Source organism: Talpa occidentalis, unplaced genomic scaffold (genome assembly GCF_014898055.3).
Source record: "Talpa occidentalis isolate TD23 unplaced genomic scaffold, MPIMG_talOcc4v2.1 talOcc4.5, whole genome shotgun sequence".
NCBI lineage: Eukaryota > Metazoa > Chordata > Mammalia > Eulipotyphla > Talpidae > Talpa > Talpa occidentalis.
The window spans coordinates 30,812,398-30,839,513 of NW_023604861.1; the positions used below are offsets into that span (position 1 = coordinate 30,812,398).

Here is a 27,116-nt window from a genome sequence, read left to right on the forward strand (position 1 = left end):
TTTCCAGATTTCATCCATCATCGTGTCAGTGACTCTGCCGTTACAATCTTCATTTTGGTTGTTGTTTCTAATGTGTCAAAACCCAGGATTATACATAAATTAATATAATCAGAACATGGTATTAGGCATATTTCAAGTCTTGGAATTACTGGATTTAAAGAAATAATAAATGTATGAATTATCAATTTAGAAACAGCTTGTAATAGTTATTAATAAGGATTATTTCATAAATTCATGTTTAGCTTATATTTCAGAAAGTACCATTTGCTAAAGTCTGACCCTAAGATATATTTATATAACTATGGTTTATCTCTAAATGTGGTAGCTTAGATTACTTTTTTTGTTTTTAAGATTCATTTATTTATACAAGTACCAGGGTACAGGCCAGATGTGCAGGAAGGTGAGAGGATTCACCAGAGACAGAGCGGAAAACAGAACAGGCAGACTGAAGAAATACACTGCAAAGGGGAGCAGTGGGCAAGACAGTAGAGGTAGGCCGTGCCATGTGGGTTTCTCCCTGGCTGGCCGGGATTGAACCCACAGTGCAGAGGCTAAGGACAGCTCCACAGTGAGGTGCTAAATCGCCTGCGCCACCAGGGAGGCACATTAGATTACTTTTGTGGAGATGTTTTTCAGTTTCCTAAAGGATGACATACAAGTGTTTAGCGTTATGTTATCACAAGTTTCACTCCCCAGAGGCTGATTTTGATCACGGCCAGTTTTAGTAAGTTTTGTTCTGTAGACAATCAGGGTGACTCCCTAGTGGCATAGGGGATTAAGTCTCAGTGCTATCATTACAATGGCTTGAGTTCAATCCCCAGCTAGGGAGCTAAACTAAGTATGATGCAGTAGACCTCTCCTGTCTCACCCGCTGCTCCCCTTAGCAGTGTATTTCAGCAGATCTGCCTGTTCTCTCCATTCTGTCTTGTCCCCCCATACCCCCTCACCTCTGGCTTACACCCCAGTTCTTGTATGCATAAATAAAAAAAAATTAAAAAGGTTAAAAAAACACAATCAGAAAGGAAGTGTCATATAACAAAAAAAAATCAGAGTGACAGTTGATTTCTGACTAAAAAGACAGAAAACAGTAGTGTTAGTGTAGAACAAAAATAAATGTTAAGAGAAGATTGTTTGGTCACAGGAAAGACTAGCATTCCATTATTTCATATTTTCTCCCATTTCTCTATTGAGATTTCCCATCTGTTCTTTCATCATGACCATTATTTAAGTCTTTGAACACATTTATTAGAGTGGTTTCCATGTACTTGACTGCTCTTTTTGTCACCAATCACCTTCGGTTCTACTATATCACCTGTATAGTCCACACAACTGATATATTTCCATGATTCTTTGCATGTCTATTAAATTCTTCGTATACTGGGTAGATTTAAAATCACATTGTAGAAATTTTGGATTTTGTTATTCATCTTTGAATAGTTTTGATTTTATTCAATCAGGCTATTATATTACAAAATGATATTCTTAAATAGTGAAAATCTTTTGTTTTATGAGAATGTGACATTTAGAAAAATCATAACATGTGTGAAGCCCTTCTAACTTACTGGATTATAAACTTCTCTGTCTATCTCAGTTTATCTACACAATGTACAATCTTTATAGTTGCCTTTAACTTTGGCCTTTATCAACTCAAGTCAGGAAGACTGCAGATTTCAGCACGAGTATGTAGTTCATTTTAACAGGAAGAATAAAACAAGTCTTCAGGAAAAAAAAAAAAAAAACATTAATATATTGACCTTAAGCCGTGTGCTTCCATCCTTTTAGGGATTAAATTCTTATCAGCTTCTGTCTGTGTCTAATTATTTCTGCTGTCTTCAAGTATTTGCTTTATGATTTTTCCCAAAATTTCATAAATCTTATCTGCAGGAATATTAATCATCAGTAGTTAGCTGAACTGTGCTCTCAATGTTTGTGTTCCTGCTACAATAAAATATTTGTAATAAGAGACTTCATGGCCCACAGAGTATAAAATATTTACCATTTAACTATTCACAGAAAAGGTTACTTATCCTTGATAAAAATAGGAAAATTAGTCAAGAAGATATTCTTTCCAAGTATAATAATATTACATAAATTTCTTCAGGAGAATTGCTTTACTTAATCTTCTTATACTTTACAAATTTGAAAAATATTTATTATCTTTTTGTTTTACTAAACAAAAATGCCAAGACAACTGAATGGGAATATTTCCAAAATAGAAACAATTCATACATCTATATTTATAAAAACTATTGTCACAATATGAAAAGATCCCCAGCTCTCCAAAAAAAATATCATAAAAGGTTACTTTGAAAACACTTGTAACTTCAACAGAAGTACTATGTATTTATTTTGGCTAAATTTCAGGATGAATACCTCTATGAATAATATTTAGTAACATAAATTCTCTCTTTTTACCGTTTTTTATTTCCCACACGTACATTTTTGGAAAAAATACAATTTCTTATACTCACCCCAACTTTCCACCCACATATATGCTATTATTATATTTGTCTTGCTATAACTATGCAAAGATTTTATTAAGTAAGTGTAAGGCACTACCTTCATCATATGAAAATAATTGCATACTTCAAATGATACAAATATATATTATTATCTACATTATGACATTATTATTCATTTTAATCACTTTACTTCTTTATCCATGATTGCTTTGCCTCTTTTGTAGGTGATATAAAACAATTTATGCATGATTTGCCCTGTTCCATTTAAATTTGACTCATTTATCCTTTTATTTTTCCTTCTGCATTCACAATGATTCTAAAATGTTTATAAACTGATAGTTCAAAATTGGTTTACGATATTTACTTGAAACAAAACAGAGCATTTTTGTATTTTTAATGCAAAATCAAATAAATAAATTTGGGGGAAAATTATATAAATTCATGTATATAATTCATCTAGAAAAATGACTTAAAATGACTAATACAAAAAACTGCTTAAACGAAAATAAAATTCACTTCAAATAAATTGTTTCTTTCAAAAGACAGAAAATCAGGAAACAAAAAGCTTTTACATTTGCTATAATACCTTTATAAGGTGGAAAATAATAGATAATTATATTTAAAATTTAAATTAATTTTCAGGACCACAGTGAGTCTTCTTTTAGGAAACAGGAAAGAAAAGTTTCTCACTAAAGTAGTTTTATAAATAATACATGTAAAACAGTGAGATATAGTTCCTAAGAACATAGGAGCTTCACTGAGTGCACACGTTCAAAATTTGACTTCACCACTTATTCAAAGTTGTACCCCCTTCAGTAATATACAAAATAGTTTTCTCTTATCACTACAAGGATAGTGACAGTGATTTCATCTATGGTGGTAATAGAGATTAAATGTATAAGTATATTGAAAATCTTTAGCACAGAATTAATATACATGTTAGATGCTCTTAATGTGTGTTCATTACATGATATTTATTAATATTAAAATTTACTTGAACAAAATTATTAATATAAACAAAAACTATGAAACAGATTATTATGGTAAAAATCATAGCTTACTGCTGGTCAGAAGGGCTCCATAAACTAGGAAAAGACAAGGAATAAAGCAGAATGTTTGATAAAAATGAAAATATGTTAAAAGAGATTAGTAGTCAAAGAAATACAATTTAGTTACACACATATCACTTTATGCTTCTTATAGCTTTAAAAATAGGAGAGGGCTTAAAACATTTTTTGTTGTTCAAGATTTAGGAAAATTACTCCTAAATATTATATTATATTACATGCAGTTTTAGAAATTTTCTGGAAATCAAAGGGAATTTATATGCAAATAATGCATAATACCTATAAATACACATTCCTGGCATAGCCTTTCTGTCTCTAATAATTGTTGAGCAGCTTTTATCAGACCAACTTTCATGTCAGTGTCAATTAACTTTTTAAAGACACTCTAAAGTATGTAAATCAGACTGTAATGGAGGATATACAACCCTAGAGAAATAAGAAATCTCCTGGGTGGTATCTAAGTTTAACTGACTTTTCCATAAGGATACTCCCTAGCTTGTTTAATACACACAACATGTTGGCTAAGTAGAAGTTTGTATTCTTATTGGGGAGAAATGTTACAGGTCATCATTTGAAACTACAATAGGTGGAATTTGAATGGAGAGGAACCATAAAAGGGAAGGCCCCTGAAATCTGAATATGAACTCTCCAATATTTTATTGATTCATAATTAGGGCACACTTTTCCTGGGGGACAGCATTAGCTGAAATGTTGAAAACCTGGTTTGAGATTTCAGCAGCTGTTTGCTGCTACAGAGACAGAATCATGTACTTTCAAGTTAAGACAAGTTGGTAAACATCATGAGCTTTTCATCAAAACCCTGCAGAGGCCATAGCTTAGGAGAAAAGCACCTAAAGTCAAGGTGTAGACATTGGAGACAAGGCAAACAACATTAAACCTCTACTATGAGCCCACAGGGCATTAAGGTCATCTACTAATAACTTATTTCTCTGACTTAATGAAATTCAACATTTCATCAAAGATAAAAATACTTAGTCTTTGTAGCTCAACAATGATAACAGACAGTATAAATATAAATTATGAGGCATGCAGTGAGGCAAAACAATGTGACCCATAATCAAAAGAAAAAATTTAAACACACACCAATTCCCTAATGTTGATATTAGCAGGCAGTGATTTAAAGAAACTGTAAGTAGGACTGAATTGAATGACAAAGATAGCAAAAAATATAGAAGAGGATAAATAGAATTATATAAATGAACATTTCTTACATTTATGCACCAAATGCAAACTGTAATTTATAAAACAAAGCTCTCCTGATAAACAGAGGGAATACAACAAGTAGCCAGAGACAAAGGGAAAAACAATAAGAACTATTACTACTAAGGGGAGGGGGTGAGAAGACCCCGAAGCCTTAATCAATTGAACAGAGGTTTCTAGGGCTACCTACCACAGGGGTGACATGGGAGGTTTTTTCGTTTGTTTTTTTTAAAGATTTATTTTTATTTATACAAGAGCTGGGATATAGGCCAGAGTCACAGGAGGGTGAGATTTAATACTAACAAGTTAAAGAGGTTTCATAAATGCTTTGGGACTTTAAAAAATCCATACCTAACTAAGCAATGAGTAAGTCTTCACAAATTCAAGGTCATTAACCATTCATTAAACTGCATGATAGAATAAAAAGTTTCAAATACACTGAAAGGTAAAATTAAAACTTTAAAGACGTATACTAAAGAAGAAATTTTTTGATTATCTATCTAACTATTTTAAAAATGATTAAGCATACCATGTTATATCCAGACAATTTAATATTATTCTTAAGAAATAATTTTCTGTGGGTTTAATAACCAAAGAATATATTTTATGTGGATATGTGCAATATTGTATACTATAATATACATAAAATTTAGTGAGTATAAACAGGCCACATATTCAATTACACAAACTTTTAAGTATGAAAACAACATAATTTACATTCTGGGAGACAAAAGCGGAAGTATTATTTCTGTCGAGGAACTATTTCATTTTGCTATTTTAAACATATTTTTTATTTCCAAAAGTTTGATGCATAAAATTAAAATGCAACTTAATAAAACTGCCATCAAATATCTTTTATTTCCATCTTCAGCAATATATTCACTTCTGAAAGTATATATGTTATTCTTGTGTTAGATGTATATATGTCCTTCCATTTCTGAGATATGTGTCCAGATGAGCATACCAGTATAGATAAATGTGTCTGCAATGTAGTCTAACATTTAATTTTTCTTTCACATTCAAACTAATGCTAAATTAGTTTAATAGTATGTGCATTATTATAAGATCGTATAGAAAAAATGAAATGAATGTCCCATAAGCAGCCTTTAATGAAATATCTAGAGGCAAATAATTATAAAGATATTTTAAGCTATATACTTCATATAAAACACTTAGGAAAAACCCTCATGAGAAATTATGACAATATAATGCAAAATGAAACAACATTTTTGAGTTTACAAAATATATATTGAACTTCTCACAGAATATTATTCTTCTGAAACATATTAATTGGAGCAATTAAAGATGTTTCATGCATTACAAATAATCACTTTAGTGTAAATGCTTATTTAAAATGCATTATAGTTTTTTTCTGAAATTGTCGTATATTGGAATTGTTCAATATTTCATGTAAAAGAAGTCTTTGCTCTATTTATCATCTATTTTGTTGCATTTTGAGATTATAGTGTATTTGACAAGCCAGTTCTGAGGAAATAAAATTCCTTTCTCCAACTTTTTGATACAACAGTTAAATAAGCAGCATTTATTTGAAAGAATAAAAAGCTGAGTTTTGTGTTAACAATTCTATTAAATGACATTTTCAGGATTCACAAAACAGTGACTAAAACCAGTACTGATATTTGCTATTTTTCTCTAAAATTTTTCTGGTTATATCCAAAAACTATATCCTGATACATAATGTCTTTGATTCATTTCCTGGAACATTGTTGTCCAGCTTAATTGGAGAGGCAACAGAGTTACATAGATTTAGAAAAGCAACACAAATATATAAGAATGTCCTTTATAATGATGTCATTGTATTTACTTTCTGATATAAATCGTAATTTAGAAAAAGAGGATTTTCTTTGATTGGATAAAATTCACTACCTAACGAATTTTAACAAAAAGTCCAATTTCAAGTATTTGAGCTAATCATACCCCACATTATTTCTGTCCTTCACATGAAATGTAAAGGTAATTGTACAAAAAAAAATCCTATCAAAAATTAACATTATAAGTGTCTGGTTCTAAAAAGACAGAGAACTGTTATAATTCCAGAGGGTCAAGGGAGTCTTTAAAAACCTGAGAAGTAACAACTGCAGAAATTTAAAAATAAATGAATGAATAAATAAAGATCCAAAGTTCTGGACCTAGAGTTGGAAAAAATGGTAAACAAAAAAGGAATGACTATGCTGGGTACTCCCATGAAACAGCAGGTGCGTCAAAATCTTATCTACTTCTGGCATGGCAGACCTTTCCTGCCTCACCCGCTGCTCCCCTCAGCAGTGTATCTCGGTCAGTCAGCCTGTTCTGTCCCCCGCTCTGTCTCTGGTGAATCCTCACACCCTCCCGCACATCTGGCCTGTACCCCTGTTCTTGTATGCATGAATAAATTTGTAAAAAAAAAATAAAAAAAACTTATCTACTTTAGATAAGAAATAGCAACCAGGTGGACTCTGAGAGTTTGAGAATTCTACATGAAGATATATGATATGGCTACAATTACCTAAGAGGAATAAGTAAAATCTGCATGAGATGGTTATATAAAGGAAACACACTGAGAACTTGAAGATTTAAAAACAAAACAAAACTTGCAATTATTGATATCAGTATTTCTGAATTGGATAGATATGAAAACAACTGAAGAATAAATAGTGCTAATTAACAAAGTATTCTTCCAGAATGGAGCCTGAGAAAATAAGTGGAGATGTTGAAACTATGTTCACAAGTTTCAAAATCTAAGATATAGCAACAATAAAATAAAAGAAGGAAATATAAAGACCTACTGAGGGAAAACAGAGAGAACAAAAATTGTAAGGAAAACTAGTCAAATTTCCCATAGCAAAGATGCATAAATCATGCTTTAAAATAAAGAGCTAACAACTGCAAAGCAGGATATATTTTCTCAAGCCTACACTAAAAGACAACATATTGAATACTTCAACATTTTATTTAAAGAATTGATCTGAAAGGCCATCAAACAATGTCAAATTCCCCACAAAAAAGGAACAGTCAATTGTTCTCAAATGTGCCCTAGCACTGACAATTTCTAAAAAGAAGGGACCAAAAAAAGTCATTAGGGACAAATATTGACAGAGACTCCCACAGAGAGATAAATTATTTTTTTATCAAAAATATAAGTCTTCAGAAATTTTATAAGCCTCAGATATTCTTTGAAAGTATAACTGAAGAATATAATGCACCAAGAAGGAAATATTAAGGGATATAATACAATGGGAATAGTAATGGCTAATGAAACCATGCACTGTTATATATTAAAAATTAAAATATTAACTGAAAGTAAATAACAGTTTGGTGCACAAGTGACCATCATTTACTAAAATACTTTCAAGAGGAAACAGAGATCCAATGACCCATAAAATTTGAAATAATTGCAGTAAATTCAATGTATCAGCAAATCTTATCTGTTTCTTCTAACAATAATCTTATAAAATGAAATTGCATTGTGTTTGCTTGGATATATTTTATCTCTATATCTTATGATACAATTTTAAATTATAATTTTGATTTTCCATCTTTCATAAAATGAAAACTAAATGGATTTATTTGACAATAGATCAAGGTCAAATTACTTTTTTTGGAAATCTTGGCTATTCCCATTCTGACTCCGTTCTTGGCTTTAGTACAAGGATGTGTTTTATATTTATCTCTTCATACATACTGCTCTCAGCTTCAATGACTCCATTTTATTGTATTGAAAACTTTAAGTTATTATTTGACATGCTGCTTTGTATATTCTCTATAAAGTTGTTCTGTCATTTTTAAGTTTCAAACACATTTTGAAGGTGAGTGACAAAATATGTGAAAGATGTAAATTAGGTTATTCCCTTAAGCACACAGGCCACAAATGATGCTTCTAGTAATGAAAGAAGATAAGTTTCCCTCTGATGCATACCTAAATGTAATATAATCTCTAACCTTGTGAAGACTAAATAATTCAAAAAAATATATCTCATTCTTGGAGTTTCCTGCACAGAGAGGTCTGGCATCATTTTCCAAACATGGGACTGTTTGTGTTCTCTGTTTTCTTGTCTTTCAAGTTTTTGTGCTTACTAGTAATCAGTACAATCAGAATAGACCAAACAACAAAAATAATATACAGAAGTTAGAAAAGTAATGTTGAGCGCTGGGTTGCGAAGCTGCCTGCAGCCTCTGCAGCGCTGGTTTGATCCCCGGCTGCTCCCCGGCCACCGGAGGAGGGTCCCACATGGCGCGCAGACCTCTCCTGCCGCCCGCTGCTCCCCTGAGCAGTGTAGTTCAGTGCTTCTGCCTGCTCTGCTCCCCGCTCTGGCTCTGGTGAATTCTCTCACCCCCCCGCGCTTCTGACTGTACGCAGTGCTTGCATAAATAAAATAATAAATAAATCTTAAAAAAAAAAAAGTAATAGGTCATCCCTGAATTCCTTCTGATTTCTGAATATATCTATAAGATTAATGCTGAGGCATAAATTCTAGTGCAGGTAACATGTATTTTCAAAACTTACTAGACAAAATGAAGAACAAAAGCAAATGAAGTAAAAATGCTTCAAAGGTATACAGAAAATAGTTTAAGATCTGAGATCTATCTAGAAACACATATAAGACAGAAATATTTTCATTTTTGACAAGATGTATTAAAATGCACTTAAGATAATATGGGGAAAAAGATGTAAAATTTCAAAATTTAACAAACAAGATTAAAATATAAGACTGTAGGTAATAGTTAACATTGTATGGAATCAGATTATAAAGTTACAATGTTTATTATCAAGTCACTAGATCTCTTTTACTCATTTTCTAATCTGTAGGGGATTTCATATTATGGCAATTATGATTTGCTCCCATTACCTCCCTGATCAGTTTATTTGTTTTATAAAATAAAATTTCCAAATTAAAACAAACAAACAAAAAAATGGTGTGCAGTCAGAACCTAATAGGAAAGACATGAAGAAAAAAAATGGGTGATTTATGAGAGATTCTAAATTCCATGTAGCTGCACTTGAATTTAATCACTGATCCTCAGAAAAACAAAGTACTTCAGTTCTACATTAAGAATGGATCGCAGATTTATATTTTCAGTGGATTAGAGGTAGTTTTTCAACATAATAAGATAATTATATGCTGCAAATATTAATATGAAATCAGAATAAACTCTGTATTCACAAAATCTATATAAATTATAATATTGATAGTAAGACTATTTCACTGATCCCTACTTTTTATATGAGAAAAAGTTCAGATAAAATACAAAATGTATTGCAAGGTGATCAAACATTCCAAGACCAGTTGCTTGCTTGTTAAATAAAATTTTAAACTGAATATTAAAACTTCTACTCTAAATCACTCATATTAAACCATAAATAATGACATCAGTTATTTCAAAAGGAATAAGCAGCCTCAAAATAATTCAATAATGTCATAAAATAAAGATGAAATCTAGTGAAAAATAACACATTTGTCATCAGCTAATTATGTATAAAAATTTAAGGCACATTTGAAGGAACTCCTCTAAATCTGTAATGACTTGTATTGTCTAATGTATTCGACTGTTGACGCAAATCTAAGAATTTGAAAGTTTATATCATTTAATTAACCCAATAAATGTATGATCAAATAAAACCATTGTACCAATTGTTTTAAGAATGTGTGCAAAAGAATGACCATAATAGGAGACTTAAAATTGAACTTGTCCTAAACATATTTAACTTAGGACATTCATTTTATTAATTCTAACTTCAGGTGACTTTTGCTTCAACTAAGTGTCCAAATGACTCAATCTGCCTCTTTTACTCATTTATCAATATTAGCTCTCCAGATTAGACAGAGATGCAGAATATTTAGCTTTCCCTAACAATATTATAACATTATTATAATAGTCAGAATTCAGTTTCAGAAAACAGAAAGCATTCTATTTACCTTATGCAAAACAAAATTTAATGTAGGATTTCTTTTCATTCTCAAAGTCACTGAGGGTAGGGCATAAGCACATATTGAAGGCAGGCTGGGGCGGTTCAGGAATCACTAAGAACAATACTGAGGAGTTGACCTATGAAGGATAGGTTACTTCTGCCTCATATTTTTTACTCCAGAATGAAAATTACAATGTAGTGATCAAGCAGTCACCACTATGATTTTGGCTGCAGTATATGTTACAATCTAAACTATTAAAATAGGGGCCTCCTTGGTGGCCTAGAGGTTAAGTCTCAGTGCTTCTACTGCTACAGTCTTAGTTCAATCTCCAGCCAGGGAGTTAACACATATGGTGCAGAAGACGTTTCCCCTTATGCCAGTTGCTCCCCTCAGCAGTGTATTTCAGTAGATCCCTCTGTTCTCCTCTGTACTCTGTCTCTGGTGAATCCTCTCACCCGCCGCATCACTGGCTAACACCCCAGTTCTTCTGCACAAGTTGAACAAAAAACAAATCTTAATCCATTAAAATAGGTGGTTTGCGTACCATCTCCTCCTGTACTTACTCAGGTCAAGTGTAAGTATCACATAGATGAATTTGAGCATCTACATTGCTTAAGAAATAGAGCTTTATTTTTAGCTTTTCACCTACTGTACTCTAAAAGACACATTAGGAACAGATCGGAATATATGTGAGTCAATCTATTGTGTCTGTTAAAGTGATCTTCAAAATTTAAATTCTCATTTTCTGACCCTAAGCTTTCTCAACTATAAAACTAGGTAGGTGGACTAGAAAATACCAAAGATTAATGACAGTTATATCCTTCTATGAATATAAGTAGTATGAAAAGTATAGTAAGATATGATCATACCTAGGAATAGAATGACTCAAGTACTGCAAGAATCAAAGAAAATATCAAAAACTGTAAATATTAAAATATATGTAATTATTGACTATAATTTTACCTAGAATCTTTAAAACGAGCTAATAGAATTTTTTTAAGAAAACCATTGAGATTTTCAATTAAAAACTATGTAAAGTATGCTTATTACGCAGTTACCATTGCTAATTTAAACAAGTTCTGCCAAGAAATTCCTGTGAGCCAAATCTGCACAAGAGTGCACACACACACACATACCTTTATTTTAAGGAATAAGAGGAGTAAAAATGAGGTTGTGCTGTCCAAAACTAAATGAATCTAGTATCTGTAGTGTAACTTATAAACAGGTTCATCCAACAATCATAAATACAATTTATGCCTTCTGGCTGTAAATCTAAGTACAACAAAAATGTAAGAAAAAATTGTATTGCCTTATCTAAAACAAATGATCATGATTGCAATTTGTTTACAAGGGGAAATTCCATTTTCCTGCCCTGCAATTAGTAAACTAACACAGATAGCATTTGAGAAGTATTGCTAATTAATTGTTAATAACCTGCTGGGAACATAACCAAGACAGACACTAAATTGCAAAACGAGTTATCAAGTGTGTTGGAGCAGAAATGATTTAAGGATTTTAATCAGAATCCTTTGCACAAAGTACTTATTTAGCTTGGCTACCTAAATAAATGAGTCATTAAGTAAAGAAAATAATCTGAAAATGGGCATGGCAAAGCTTAGCTTCTAAGCATGAAGTCCTCTATAATTCTTGGTCATTTTAAATAATTTTCAATATATTTTCATGACATAACTGGCATTTTTGTAAGTTATAACTGTAAAATTTGCCACTTCACTTTTTACTTCTAAAGCTTTTCTGTACAGCAACTAGGATCATGCATTCATTTGTTAATAATCAAATGATAGTAACACATAATTTAAAGGTCAATTGAGATTAGAATGAATTTGAGGTTCATTCAAAATAGCATTGATTAAAATAAATTAAAAAATGGGACAAAGTTTGTCCCATTTTTTTTAAGTACCATTTTTCTCTGTCCTCTATCTCTATTGGTTAAATAATTATTCATTTTTTGGACATTTTTTCATATGCCTGTTGGCCATTTGCATTTCCTCTTCAGAGAAGTTTCTTTTTAGCTCGTCTGCCCATTTTTTTAATGCATTATTTCTTTGTTTTTGTTGAGTCTCTTCAGCTCTTTGTAGATTTTTGTGATCAATCCTTTATCATTAGTGTTGTGTGCAAAAATGTTATCCCAGTCGGTGGGGTTTCTCTTTGTTTTGGTTATTGTCTCTTTTGCTGTGCAGAAGTTCTTTAATTTGATGTAGTCAACATCAGTTGTAATCAGGGAAATGTAAATTAAAACTACAATGAGATACCATCTTACACCAGTGAGAATGGCACATATTTAAAAAAAAAAAAAAAAAAAAAACTAGCAACAACAGATGTTGGGAAGGTTGTGGAGAAAAAGGAACTCTCCTGCACTGCTGGTGGGAGTGCAAACTGGTCCAACCACTATGGAGAGCTATGTGGAGATTTCTTGACCTACTAAACATAGAGCTTCCATATGAACCAGCAATTCCACTCCTAGGTATTTACCCAAATGACACAGAAACAGTAATTCCAAAGGGCACCTGCACGCCTATGTTTATAGCAGTACTATTTACAATAGCTAAGCTATGGAAACAACCCAAATGCCCAAAAATAGATGAATGGATCAAGAAGATGTGGTGCGTATACACCATGGAATATTACTCAGCAATCCAAAAAGATATACACATGCAGTTTGCAGCAACATGGATGGAGCTAGAAGGGATCATGCTCAGCGAAATAAGTCAGAAAGAAAAAGAAAAATACCGGATGGTCTCACTCATAGTAGGGATTTAGAAAACCTAAATAAGAGACCAGGAAAAAGAATAATCAATACAAAGTAAAAATTGAAATCAAGCAACGATAAACCAGAAACACACTATGGGGAGGGTGAGGGGAGAGGAAGAACTAGAGTCAAAATAAGGGGGGTGGTGAAATTGTCTGGGGATACAACCAAAATGAAAATGCATACATTGTGCAAAGATGAAAAATGATGTAAGAATTATATAAAATAAAATACTAAAAAATTAAAATGAAGGAAAATAAATAAATAAATATTCATTTGTTAGGCAGTTTATTTTTCCTCCTCTCCTCACCTCTACCTATTTGTGAGTCATTATTTCTTCTTTTTACTTTGATAATTTAATTTCATTAATATTTTCCATGATGATTAGTTTTATCAACTTAAAATTTGAGAGAATCTAACAAGTTCTACCCTTATTATGCTTTTTTTTTTAAAGATTTATTTATTTATTTATACAAGCACTGGGTACAGTGAGAAGCGCGGAAGGGTGAGAGAATTCACCAGAGCCAGAGCGGGGAGCAGAGCAGGCAGAAGCACTGAACTACACTGCTCAGGGGAGCAGCGGGCGGCAGGAGAGGTCTGCGCACCATGTGGGACCCTCGCCTGGTGGCCGGGGAGCAGCCGGAGATCGAACCGGCACTGCAGAGGCTGCGGGCAGCTTCACAACCCAGCGCTCAACCGCTGTGCCACTGGGGAGGCTCCCTTACTATGCCTTTTTATTGAGACAACTTGTGACAGATTATTTACTCATTTACTCAACCCATAATTAATATGTTTACACTGCAGTGGCTGATCTCAAGCCTGGAGTACTCATACATAATTTAAGAACATCCACAAAAAAGTGAGCAGAAAACATAATCAGAAAATGAAGGACAAAATGGCATCAGCAGACCCTCATATAGCAATAATCACTCTAAATGTAAATAGATTGAACATGAAAACCAAAAGGTATGGATTGGCTGATTGGATTAGAAAACAGAATCCAAAGTTTTGCTGTTTCAGGAAATGTGCCTGAGCTCCAAAGTTAAACCTAGGGTTAGAGTAAAAGGTTGGAAAACAATTCTACACATAAATGGGATCAAAGGGAAGGTAGAGACAGTTACACTTACATCAGATGCAATAGATTTCCAGCTAAATAGGTAATAAAAGACAGTTACAGACACTATATAATTATTAAAGAAATAATGCATCAAGAAGACATAACACTCTTAAATATATACCCATCAAATGGATGAGCATCAAATTTGAAAACAGACATTGGGGGTAATACATTAGTGGCTAGGGACAACAACTCCTTACTATTACCAAAGGACTGATAACCAGAGGGAAAAAATAAACAAGGAAACAATAGCCTTAAATAAAGAATTGTACCACATGGCTTAGTCAACATGTACAGGGTAGTTCACCTATAAAAAAACAACATGCATTCTTCTCAAGTGTGCATAGGACATTCTCCAGGACTGACCACATATTGGGTCACAAAGCAGTTTTCAAAAAAATTATGGAGACTGAAATCATATCAAGTATCGTCTCTGACCACAGTGGTATCAACCTAGGTATCAACTGCAAAAAGAAAGCAAGGAAAACCTCTTAATATGTGGGCCCTGCACAACAGACTATAAAATGACTATTGAGTTAAAGAGAAAATCAAAGAAATTAAAAAATACCATAAGACAAGTGAAAATGAGGATATCATCTACTATAACCTATGGGACACAATAAAAGCAATACTAAAAAGGAAGTAAACGTCAATACAAGTCCACATCAAAAAACAATTAAGAGTCAAATGCGTAATCTTACTTCCCACCTTACGGAATTAGAAAATGATGAAAAAACAAAACCAAAAGCCAGCCGAAGGAAATAATAAAATAGAGTAAAAATTAGTGAAACAGTAATCACAAAGACATTCAAAATATTAATGAAACTGACACCTGTTTATTGAAAAAAAGAAATCACCAAAACAAATAAACCTCTTATTAGGTTAATAAAGGAAAAAATTGTAGAAAATGTAAAGAAATAGAATCAGAACTGAAAAAGTTGAAGTTACAACATATATTTCAGAAATTCAGAGGAACAAAAGAGATTATTATGAACATGTGTATGCTAGTAAGTTGAATAGCCTAAAAGAGATGAACAAACTCTAAAAAATACACAATATTTTAAATTCAGTATTTTTGCAAACTTTTATTGAATTGTACTGTATATTTACTTTGCAATTTGTTTTTTTCCACATTGAAAATACTTTTAAAACATTTTATGGAACTAGACTTATCTAATTTTTTTTAAATAAAGATATCTTTCTTGAACTGTCATTTCAGACTATTGAGATAAGCATAGCAATGTGCTATTTGTTTAGAATATAAAAACATATAAAACATAGCTATGAAATGTTAGTGTAGTAGTACTATTTAAAAGCAACTTCAAGTAACTCTTCTTATAGTACCAATTTTTAAATAAAATTTAAAAAATAAGTAGAGCAAATCACCATTAGATATCAAAAATTATAATAATTGTCTAAATCAATCTAGGAATATATATCCATGATGAATGTAAGCATAATGCTAGCAATAAATGTGAAGTAAAAAAAAGTAAGGCAAAATGAAATGTGTTTTCCATGTACTAGGCTCCAAATAAAGTTAGAAAGTAAACAAACCTGCTATTGCTATTCTAGATCCTAAGACCTCAATTAGGAAGATAATCATCTAATGTTCATTAATGTTAACTGCAAACCTGAAAAAGCATAATGAAGGGTATATAAGGGAAACTAATAAATTAATTAGGCTACAAAGTATTCAAGTCCACTGTCACTGATAAAATTCATTTATTGAGAGTTAAGAATAAGTCAGGACATACTTGAGAATTTGTCAGAGATTAGTCACATTCTTCCCAAACAGGGAGGTGTTCTAAAACAAAGAAAGGGGCGGCCTCCCTGGTGGTGCAAAGGGTTGAGATGCAGCATTAGGAAGCTATCTGCAGCCACTGCAGCATGAGTTTCATCCTAGGCCAGGGAGCTAACCCACATGGTGTAGCAGATCTCTGCTATCTTGCCCAACCTGAAATTTAAGAAATGAATTGTCAATTCTATCTACTACTTTAGTCTAAAACTTCTGATACTGACAGACACAAGTAAGACAATTTTCTATGGTAGAGCAGTGATTAAGAGTGTAGCTATCTTGGGTCTCCCCGGTGGCCCAGCGGTTGAGCGCTGGGTTGCAAAGCTGCCCGCGGCTTCTGCGGCGCCAGTTCGATCCCCGGCTGCTCCCCGGCCACCAGAGGAAGGTCCCACATGGCGTGCAGACCTCTCCTGAAGCCCGCTGCTCCCCTCAGCAGTGTACTTCGGTCCTTCTACCTGCTCTGCTTCCCGCTCTGACTCTGGTGAGTTCTCTCACCCTCCCACGCTTCTGACTGTACCCAGTGCATGTATAAACAAAACAAACAAACAAATAAATAAATAAAACATGTCTCTATTAAAAAAAAAAAAAAAGAGTGTAGCTATCTTGTTTTGTGGATGCAGTTACTTCATTGTTTGCAGGAATTTGCATTTTCTAATCAGAAGATCCAAGAAAAGCAACTGGAATGTGATTAGTTATGAGAGTTCAATAAGGAATTAAACACAATGTCAAAAAACAAAAATCAAAACTTTTTTTTTCCTCACACCATCAATCAGCTATAATGTGTAATGAAAGCTTCCATTTACAATATAAAAAAAGGAAAATATGTCTAATAATACACTTTAAAACATAAAGGGAAACTTAATTAAAAGAGCATATATAACATTACTGAAGAAATAAGAGAATACACACAATATAACTGATTGTGGAGTTTGAATATATTTCTTAAATATTGTAACTTATCTATAAATTTAATGCAATTGTGTTAATTTCCCAACAGATTTTATTTTTTTATGGTACTCGACCAGTTCCAAATTTACCTGAATGAGAAATTATACCCAAAGAGAAAATATACATGAAAAGTTTGTATATGAAGAACTAGAAGGGAATAATCTTGATCACATAAAATGTACTATATAATTATAATAAAAAGGTTGTTTTCTTATTATGAAGGAAATTTAGAAAATTTAGGAAAAAAAAATAAAGAAGATATCCTCAAAAGAGACAGGTGTTTAGGCAGCTGTATTAGGCAGAATCTGCCCTTGCATCAGAAGCCAAGGAACAGAAGGTCACCTGCTGAAAGCAGTCCTGGTGGGATAGAAGCTGTTATTGAAAAATTATGAGAAGCTCAGTGTAGACTATCCCAAGACTGTATATTGGGGAGGAATTCCATACTTCCATGGATTTTGCCTTTATCTTAAGTCCCATAAAAAATTAAAAGACATTAAAAGTTACATAAATATATTATTTCAAATGGGGGAAATAGAGGCTAGAGATCTGAAATTAGCAGTTTCATTTTTCATTTTCATTTCTGTGTGATTTAGTAGTAAATGTGCAAGGATATAAATCATTACTCCAAGTTAATGCTGTGGCCTCCCTGGGGGCACAAGGTATTAAGACACAACTTATGAAGCTGCCCGCAGCCTCAGCAGCACGAGTTCGATCCCCCCACCAGGGAGCAACCCACATGGCACAGCAGACCTCTCCTGACTCGCCCGCTGCTCACCTCAGCAGTGTACTTCGGGCAATCTGCCTGTTCTGCTCCCCACTTTGTCTCTGGTGAATCCTGTCATCCCCACACCTCTGGCCTGTATCCCAGCTCTTGTATGCATAAATAATCTTTAAAAAATGTTTTGTGAATAATTTTCATCAATTCAAATATGTAATAATTATAAGTAAACTTGTTAATTATTTTTAGGTAATGCTTGTATCTGGGTTTTTCAAGAATAATTAAATTCTTGTGAATGACAACTATATTTCAGCATTTTCATCATCCAGTAGATTCCATCTACATGTAACAGTTTTCTATGCTCACAACATTTCTGAGTGAAGCAATTCACCATTACTCTGCAGTTACCAGCTGCTGTCCAGGGTTTATTTCAACCTTTATATTGGCAATAGTAACTGGGGAAGAAATAAAGATCAGTGCCCGTTTTCTTTTAAAAAATACATAGATACGCTAATGGTCCAAAAAGGAATGAAGTTGTAAAAATGTTTTAAAATTAGCTAAGTGCAATGATGCTTTGAAAAACAAAAAAAAAGTCTTAAAATTCAGTAAAGATATTCCTATGTAACTGTATTTTAAAGATATTCAGAATCTCCCTGGTGGTGCAAGGGATTACAACGCCATCTGTGAAAATGACCAGTCACTGCAGCACAAATTCAATTCCCGGCCAGTCAGGGAGCAACCCACATGGTGCAGCAGATCTCTTCTGGCTTGTCTGCTGCTCCCATCAGCAGTGAATTTTGGTACATCTGCCAGTTCTGCTCCCCACTCTGACTCTGGTGAATCCTCTCACCCCCCCACACCTCTGGCTTGTACCCCAGTTCTTATATACATGAATAAATAAAACATTTAAAAAATATTCAGTGCCAATCTTTTCTTTTTCCAAGATACCTGGAAAAAATAGCCAGTGGCAAGTGGTTTAAATAAAATTTAATAAATCCAAAACTCTAAAAACACATCTAATTTATAACTGCTAATAATAAAAAGATGTGCAAGTGAATACACACACATGTTCAATGTCTCATTGTGAATTTAATTATTTATTGACATGTGTTGGAAAGATTATTCAAATGCTGATTGATATTGAAGGTAGATATCAATATTTTTGTAAAAGATTTAAAAATATTATTACATACATATAGTACCATCATTTCTATAGTTTGTTCATCCTGAAAATTCCAAGATTATATCCAAATTTTTGTTTCCAGGGTAAAGTTTAATGAAACAGATAAAAATAGAGACAATATTCTAAAAGTGAGTTGCAGTCAGTGAATTTTGAATTAGGGAGAAACAAGATAGACTAAGAATTAACGAATCAACAAAAAATGTGGTGAATTCAAGCATTTCAGTTCTCATAACCACCAAACCCTGGAGAACCTGATTTGATCAATGCATAATCATTTCCATTCAGATGAGTCTGCCCAAATAACTAGAATGTTCATTTTGTGCTCCAGTAATTTTGGTTGACTTAATGACATAAGTAGAACAACTATGAGTAACTATACAGCCTTCAATTAATTTCTTGGTGATAGATTTTCAAAGAGTCAATCCAGTCAACTCTATAATGCTAGATACTTTCAAATTATCTCACGTAATCCAGAGTTATTTATTACAAGGAATATTTACAGCCGATATCTTGTCTTGTTTGCAGACACATTTTATATGTGAGCTCCTTGAAATCACCTTTATATAAAACTAATTCCATTTCTGTAGTGACATATTAATTATGCTATTTAGAGAGACTGATTCATATTCATATCTGATGATGGAAATACAATGGTATGAAAACCACACATAATGCTGATGCAGAGGAAACATGGATAGAGGAGACAGTTTTTTGGATCAAATCTGCATAGGCAAGCATTCCTACTATTTAACAGAGAGTAAATTCTTGGTCATAGACAAACCTTTTAAAATTTAGGAAGATAGCAAATATTACTACTTTTATAGCATTATGTATTTATAGAGAAGTTCCTATGAAGGATTCATTCAAGCAGTTACTAGTAACATAAAGATATAAAATATTGTGATTCCTTTAAGTAACTTACAATCTAGTAGACTATAGCACTGTCCTACATTACCATGGGAGAATGGGTAATGAGGTTAGCTATTTGCCACCAGCAAAATATAAGGCCTTAAAAAACTGAGTTATAAACAGAGTATATTTTTAATTGGGGGAGAGGAATTAGATATTGATAAATAATTTAAGTCTACCATAAAGGTAGACTAGGTAGATAAAGACACCGGGGAACTAATAGCTGCGTAATACAGGAAATAGGTTTTGATGGAGAAAATACATGAAAACTTGGGTTATGTAGCAGATTGCTGCAAGCAATAATAGGGAGGAAAGTAACCAAAATAAATTAAAGGACTAATGGACAGTATCACATTAGCATCACTTACCAAATGATCACTTATTTTCTTTAGAAAATCAATGTTTTTTTATATCAACCTATTCCTATGAAATTATAATTGTAGTCATTAAATTATCAGTATTATGTAGTATTTTATAAGCTCCCTTAATCACACACACTGTATTACTAAGAGATTCTAAAAAAACTCACAAAATTTATGTTTTTGGTCATTTCAAAATCATCTAATCTTATCATATATAATGATAAATGTTTTACATATTAATTGGTTGGTATAATATACTTACGCAAAATTTTTGAAAAAACAGAGATATTCATATAAGATTCTCTCCTGAAATGTTATAAAACAAACAGTAAAGTTAAAATTTACTTTTCCTTAAAATATAAATTTCATTGAGGAAAAAAATGCCAAATACTAAATTGACATATTAGAGATGCCATAATGATGTAAAATAAATATACTATTTTTTTTAATTTTGTTAGGCTTAAATTCATTGTGTTAAAAATAACAAAACTATTCGATGTAATTTAAGTCATACATTTTTCAATTTCAACATATATTTCTTCTAAATATGACAGTGTTTAAATGTAAAATGTCTAAATAACTTTTATGGGAAAACACACTTAAAACAATTAATTACTGTTGATGAAATATGACATTGAAAATTTTGCACTGTTCATAGTTTATCAAATATCAAGACAGCTACCAATCTATAATTCACTATTTATACTTTGATCTATTTAGAAAAGAGAGTAAAGAAAATAGCTTCAACTTTGTTGTACAGCTTAGAAATCAATATTAATAAATCAATGTCAATAATATTATATTGCAAAGTCTATCACATTACTCAGATATGTGACCTCAGTATGTGGTTTGTATTTCATTCTTTGTGGTAGGAAATCTAACTGAGGTTTCTGAGAGATCTTTCATTATAGACCACCATTTCCAGTCAATCACACGTTGTTTTGTAGATATCATTCATGATGAAATTTGTATGCTTAGACTTGCCTACAGGTTGATTTTTGTTACAGTTAAAGAACATTTTTCCAGTTGTTCCTGAGTTATTACAGAGTAGAAAAGTACCTTTTTTACCACTTGTAACATTTCCAAAATGACAATTCCCATATCCATCTCTCAATGCATACACTGGAAAACATGAGAGCTATGATGTCTCTCCTCAGAATTTGAGACCATAAAATTGACATTATCAAGAACAAACATACAAGTTACTGAGAAGACAGTAACATTATCATCATTTATTCCATCAAAGGCAGTTATGTGGACATAACTGTGAATCAGTTTTATAAATCTGAAATGATTCCCTGGTCCTAAATCATATATTTTTTTCTGCTTCTAATATCTCCTATTTCCCTTTTTCCACTAAGTAAAGAACAGATATTTGAAAAAGTGAAAAATTTGACAGGTTTTGATTATATTTTCATGGAGGAGATACATAGGAGAAGGGATAACTCCATACAGTGTTATCTATGAGAAAGATAAAATTTAAAGCTAGAAAATAGTGAAACAGGAATATGAGATAAAAATTCTCAATAACTTTGAGGAAATAGGTCATTGAGAAATATACTTTTACATGTTATGTATAATGACACCAAGTAGCTGTAAGATTTCTGAAGATAGACATTTGGATGATGTCTTGAATTCCCTTCTTATTCCCTAGAAAAAAAGCCATAACAAATACACAGAAAACTCAAGTGATGATTGAAAAAGGCCAGTTGTCCTTTTTCTGACTCTAATCACCTGCCTCTTAAGATTGTGACTATACTGGGGATTGGAGGCACAGTGGTTAAAGACACAACACTATCAAGCTAGTGCCAGCCAATGCATCATGAGTCCGATCCCTGGCCAGGGAGCTAACCCACATGGTGCAGCTGATCTCTCCTGTCTCACCTGCTGCTCCCCTCAGCAGTGTATTTCAATCGATCTACCTGTTCAGCTCCACATTCTCTCTGGTGAATCCTCTCACATCCCCATACCTCTGCCCTACACCCCAGTTCTTGTATGCATAAATAAATAAATATTTTTAAAAAGATTGTGACTATACAAGTTTTAAGTGAAGTCAGCTCTTGGTATAATTCTTTTTTTTAATTCACTACACAAATTAAGAGGCAACCTTTCTGTTGTTTGTTTTGGTTTTGTTTCTCTTTGTTTTTAATAGGGCTTGGTAATCTGCATTCAATTTGATCAGTTCACAGGGGTAATTTTGTAAATTATGCTTTTATTTTTCTTTACTCTTTTACTTCTAAATTCTCTGGCTAATGATCAGTAGCCATGCAGAGGTTAGCCTCAAATAAATTTGGCAGAAAGAATTAAAAAAGTATTCCATTTTAAAAAAGAGAGTTCAGGGCCTCATGGCACACGGGGTTAAGATGCAACTTATGAAGCTGTCCGCAGCCTCTGCAGCACAAGTTCTATCCCCTGCGCCACATGGCGCAGCAGACCTCTCCTGACTCACCTGCTGCTCCTCTCAGCAGTGTATTTCAGTCAATCTGCCTGTTCTTTTCCCCACTCTGTCTCTGGTGAATCCTCTCACCTCCTACACCTCTGGCCTGTACCCCAGTTCTTGCATAAAATAAATATTTAAAAAAATAAAAAGAGTTCAAAAATATGATAAATTTAAAATATAAGCTATTAAAAGAATGGTAGTGACATTTACCATGTCAAAAATACATGAAATAGATCAAGGTTTTACTATGTGGTGATAACGGAAGCTAAATCCATGGTAAATACACCAATTCTCTTCACTTTTAATAAGCCATAGCTGGAAGTGTTATAACCTAAAAATTGATTTATTTTAATATTTAAGTATAAGTACACCAATTGGATAGAATCCAAACTTTTATTCCCCCCTTAATGATTCACTTATAAACACTATCTTCATATTTAACCAGTACTGTAAAAACTATAAATCCCAAAATACAGAGAACCCAGAGAAAGCTTACATGTATGCTTGAAGAGAGGATATGGTTGTAATCTGTTATTGAACTTTACTCTCAATAAATTGTTTACAGCTCACTAACAAACACACACAAAACAAACACACAGCCTAGTGGGACAGGCTCACTCTACTGCAGTCCCTATAGTCTGCAGGGCACCTACATTTCAACCACACATCAAATTTCCTAAACAATAACTCTGAATTATAGCAGAGTAGAAGTTCTCACAAGGAGACCAGGGAGGCTAATTCACTGAAAGTAATGACATTTACAACACATGTTGTGTCCAAGCAATAACAAAAAAACATAAAACAAAGCAAAACAACAGTTCTTTCTCCTGGAACCCAAGGTACACTGAGGCGTACATAGCCTGCAGCTGGTCCTAGTGGCGTTGAGCTCTCTATACTCTATAATGAAATAAATCAAAGTGTTTGGTCCAATGAGGACCATTCTCACAAGTGATGGAAGAAAAACAAGAAATACATGCAATTGAATATAAACACACATACACACACACAAAGGCAGTCACTCACTGACCGTCATACGCACGCAGTATCGGAAAGAGGAGGAAGAGGTTACTCACACACACTGGTTGCATCAGTTGTTACTCCTGGCAGGGTTGAGGTCCTGATGGGGGCCTGAGAGAAAATGAACTGGCCTGCACTGAGCTTCAGAGATAACTGTGAGTGTGAATCAGGCCCCAAAGTGCTACTGCACAACCATACTTCCCAGAGGAAGCTCCATTTCTCAGGATCTCACGAGAACTAAGAGGGCTGGCAGTGAGTGTGGGATAAGAATCACCTGGGTGCTCTGGATGCTGGAAGCCTCTCCTGCCAGGAATCTGGCTCACAGACCCAACCAAGCAAGTTTCAATTTCCTTGCAAATCCCATTTTCCACTCAGAGTCACAGAGCAGTGACCTCTCTCTCGGGCACTACCCAGGTGCAGCTAAAGGCTCTGGCGCAAATTCACTGAAGGTTGTGACTGCCTAAGACTATAACAAGAGAGTAGATTGTGCATGTATGGGCCAAAAAGCTATACCTTCTAGGAACCTGAAAGATCCTGGGAACTGAGTCATACTTCTGGAGTGGAGCTCCGTGACCCTGTAAGGAACATGGGATACTCAGGCTCTACTTCGGCCCCCATAGCCAGACTCTTTGCTTTCCTTCCAGGTTTTATCACCCACACAGGATGGTGTGTTATTACAAGGGGCACTTGGAAGCAGGAGTGTGGAGCACGCACACCTGTAATTTCAGACACCTAGGCCAAGGCGCCAGCAAAGCCAGAACACGTGCATATGTAAATACAGGCACCTGGGCCCAGGAACAGGGTGGGTGGAGGGGGACTCAAGGGGTAAATGGAAATTCGATGGTGCTGGGAGGCTCAGTTTTTCCTATCTGTCTCCCTATCTGTTGATCTGCCTCTGAGTCCAGTACCCTGATTCAGCCTTAAAGGCATGTGATACTGAAGAATCCAAAATTTTCTTTCCATTTGCCCAAATCAGCAATGATTGCCTGGTTTGGGATGGTTGCACAACAGATCCCAATATTCTACCTGCTAAATTCCACAAGATAGCTAATTGAAAATACACTTTTATTCTGAAAGCAGAGAACAAGGTGTTTCAGTCAGACTGGCAGTTGACCTGAACGAGAGTCTGCCTTATCATACTTGGTGTTGTTCAGTGCACATCTAATCAGCCTTCATTTTTCTCCTCTTCCTGCAAATCTGAGACCTTGTCCCTCCAAACCACTCTTGCCTCAACATTCCAGGACAGGCACAGGTTATGCCCCTCACACCAACCTATTGTAATGTCTCAAATCACTAAAGGTGCAGGGCGCCCGAAATGTATTATTGCCTGGGCACACCCAGGTCTAGGACTAAAAGGGAGTTGTGGGGACTCTGCCACCAACTCCCCTCATGCAACTCAGAATGAATGGCTCGCAGACTCTACAGTCTGTAAGGGAGCTACATTTCACAGGCACAGATCAAAGTTCCAGAACAAAGATTTAATACCCTAAACTAACAACCTCAGATGTTCTCTAGAGGAGGAGGAGGCATGGGCAGCAATCCCATTGAGTGTAATGGTATTTTCACACAATAGTAGCTCAAGAATATATAGGATACTTAGTCCTGGAATTCAAGGTATATGATGAGTAAACTTACTGCAAGTCAACTTAAGGCATCTTATTAGGTTCCTCCTTCTGAAATGATCTTCAAAAAGAATCAAGTTTTCATTAATTAATATACTTCACCAGAGGGGAAGGGGAAACATGTCAACACACACAAACACAGAGAATCACTTACACCACATGTATCTGGGGTTCCCAGGTGCAAAAGGCCTCTGGATTTGTTAGTCCTAAATTTGCTAGTAAAGAGTCTGGCTAATGCCACCAATCAAACAAACCTCTATTCACTTAGATGCCGTGCCTCCACACCCTCACCCCGTCACACACACTCAATGTGGTTTAAGTTTCTTAATCCATTCATCAATTCACTGACACAAGTGACAGATACGCTGCCTCTACAGCTGGTCTACTGTGAATAATCTTGTATAAAAATGGGAGTGAAGGTATCTTTTTGTTATGCTGATATTATTTATTTCACATACACACCTACAAATAGTTGGCTGTATCTATTCTATTTTTAATTTCTTTTTTTTAAAGACTAATTTATTTATATAAGCACTGGGTACAGTCAGAAGCGTGGGAGGGTGAGAAGATTCACCAGAGCCAGAGCGGAGAGCAGAACAGGCAGACTGATAAAGAAGTACACTGCTGAGGGGAGCAGCAGGTGGCAGGAAAGGTCTGTGCACCATGTGGGACCCTCCCCCGGCGGCTGGGGATCGAACCGGTGCTACAGAGGCTGCGGGCAGCTTCACAGCCCAGCGCTCAACCACTGCGCCACTGGGGAGGCCCTCTTTTTAATTTCTTGAGGAACCACCATACTGTTTTTCATAATGCCTGTATCAATTTACATATCCACAAATATTATAGAAGGTTACCATTTCTCTACATCCACACCTTTGTCATCTTTTGTCTTTCTGATAATAGTGTCCCTAGCAGATAGGAGGTAATATCTTACTATGGCTTTGATTTACCTTTCCCTGATGATTAATGATTTGAATGTTTTTCACATATCTGCTGGTAACTTGTTTATGTTTCTCAGAGAAATGTCTTATTCAGAATTTTTGTTCTTTTTAAAATCAGATTGTCTTTCAATTGAGTTTTATGAGTTCCTTTATAATTAGAAATAACCCTCTATCAGACAAAAAATACATAAATGTTGAAGAATAGATAATAGAACCATTTGTGTAATTTTACTCAATGTGAAGCATGAGTTACAAATCTCCATTCTTGTGATTGAAGTCATGTATATACAGGCCCATGAAAATTCAAAGGACAGAGTTTTCAAATTAAAATTAGTTCAAATATTTGCTGAATACTTATTATTTGAAGATATATGCTAAAAGATGCTAAGTTTATAGCATATAATGGTGTTATCACTATAATGGTCTTAGGCATATTCAAGGCAAATTAAGTTAGAAATAAAATGAAAAATTGATTCATGACTAACAATAGGGGTATGAGGCCATATCTCAGTGAGCACCAATTCTGCTAAAAAATAAAATTCTGGAAAGATCTTAAGGGATTATTGTGTGATCATGAGCCTTCTCTGTTACTTACTTTTGACCAAACAAATATATATTTCCTAATACCTAGGATCTATAGT

General features: G+C 33.9%; 1 long non-coding RNA gene across 1 annotated transcript; it reads right to left on the reverse strand.

The window, feature by feature from the left end:
- Positions 1-24,114, reverse strand: LOC119259851 (uncharacterized). The gene is made up of 3 exons (XR_005128590.1): positions 23,972-24,114; positions 1,755-1,878; positions 1-67 (listed from the first exon to the last, which is right to left on the reverse strand). It is a non-coding gene; the product is annotated as an uncharacterized LOC119259851 (long non-coding RNA).
- Between the last annotated feature and the right edge of the window lie 3,002 nt (positions 24,115-27,116).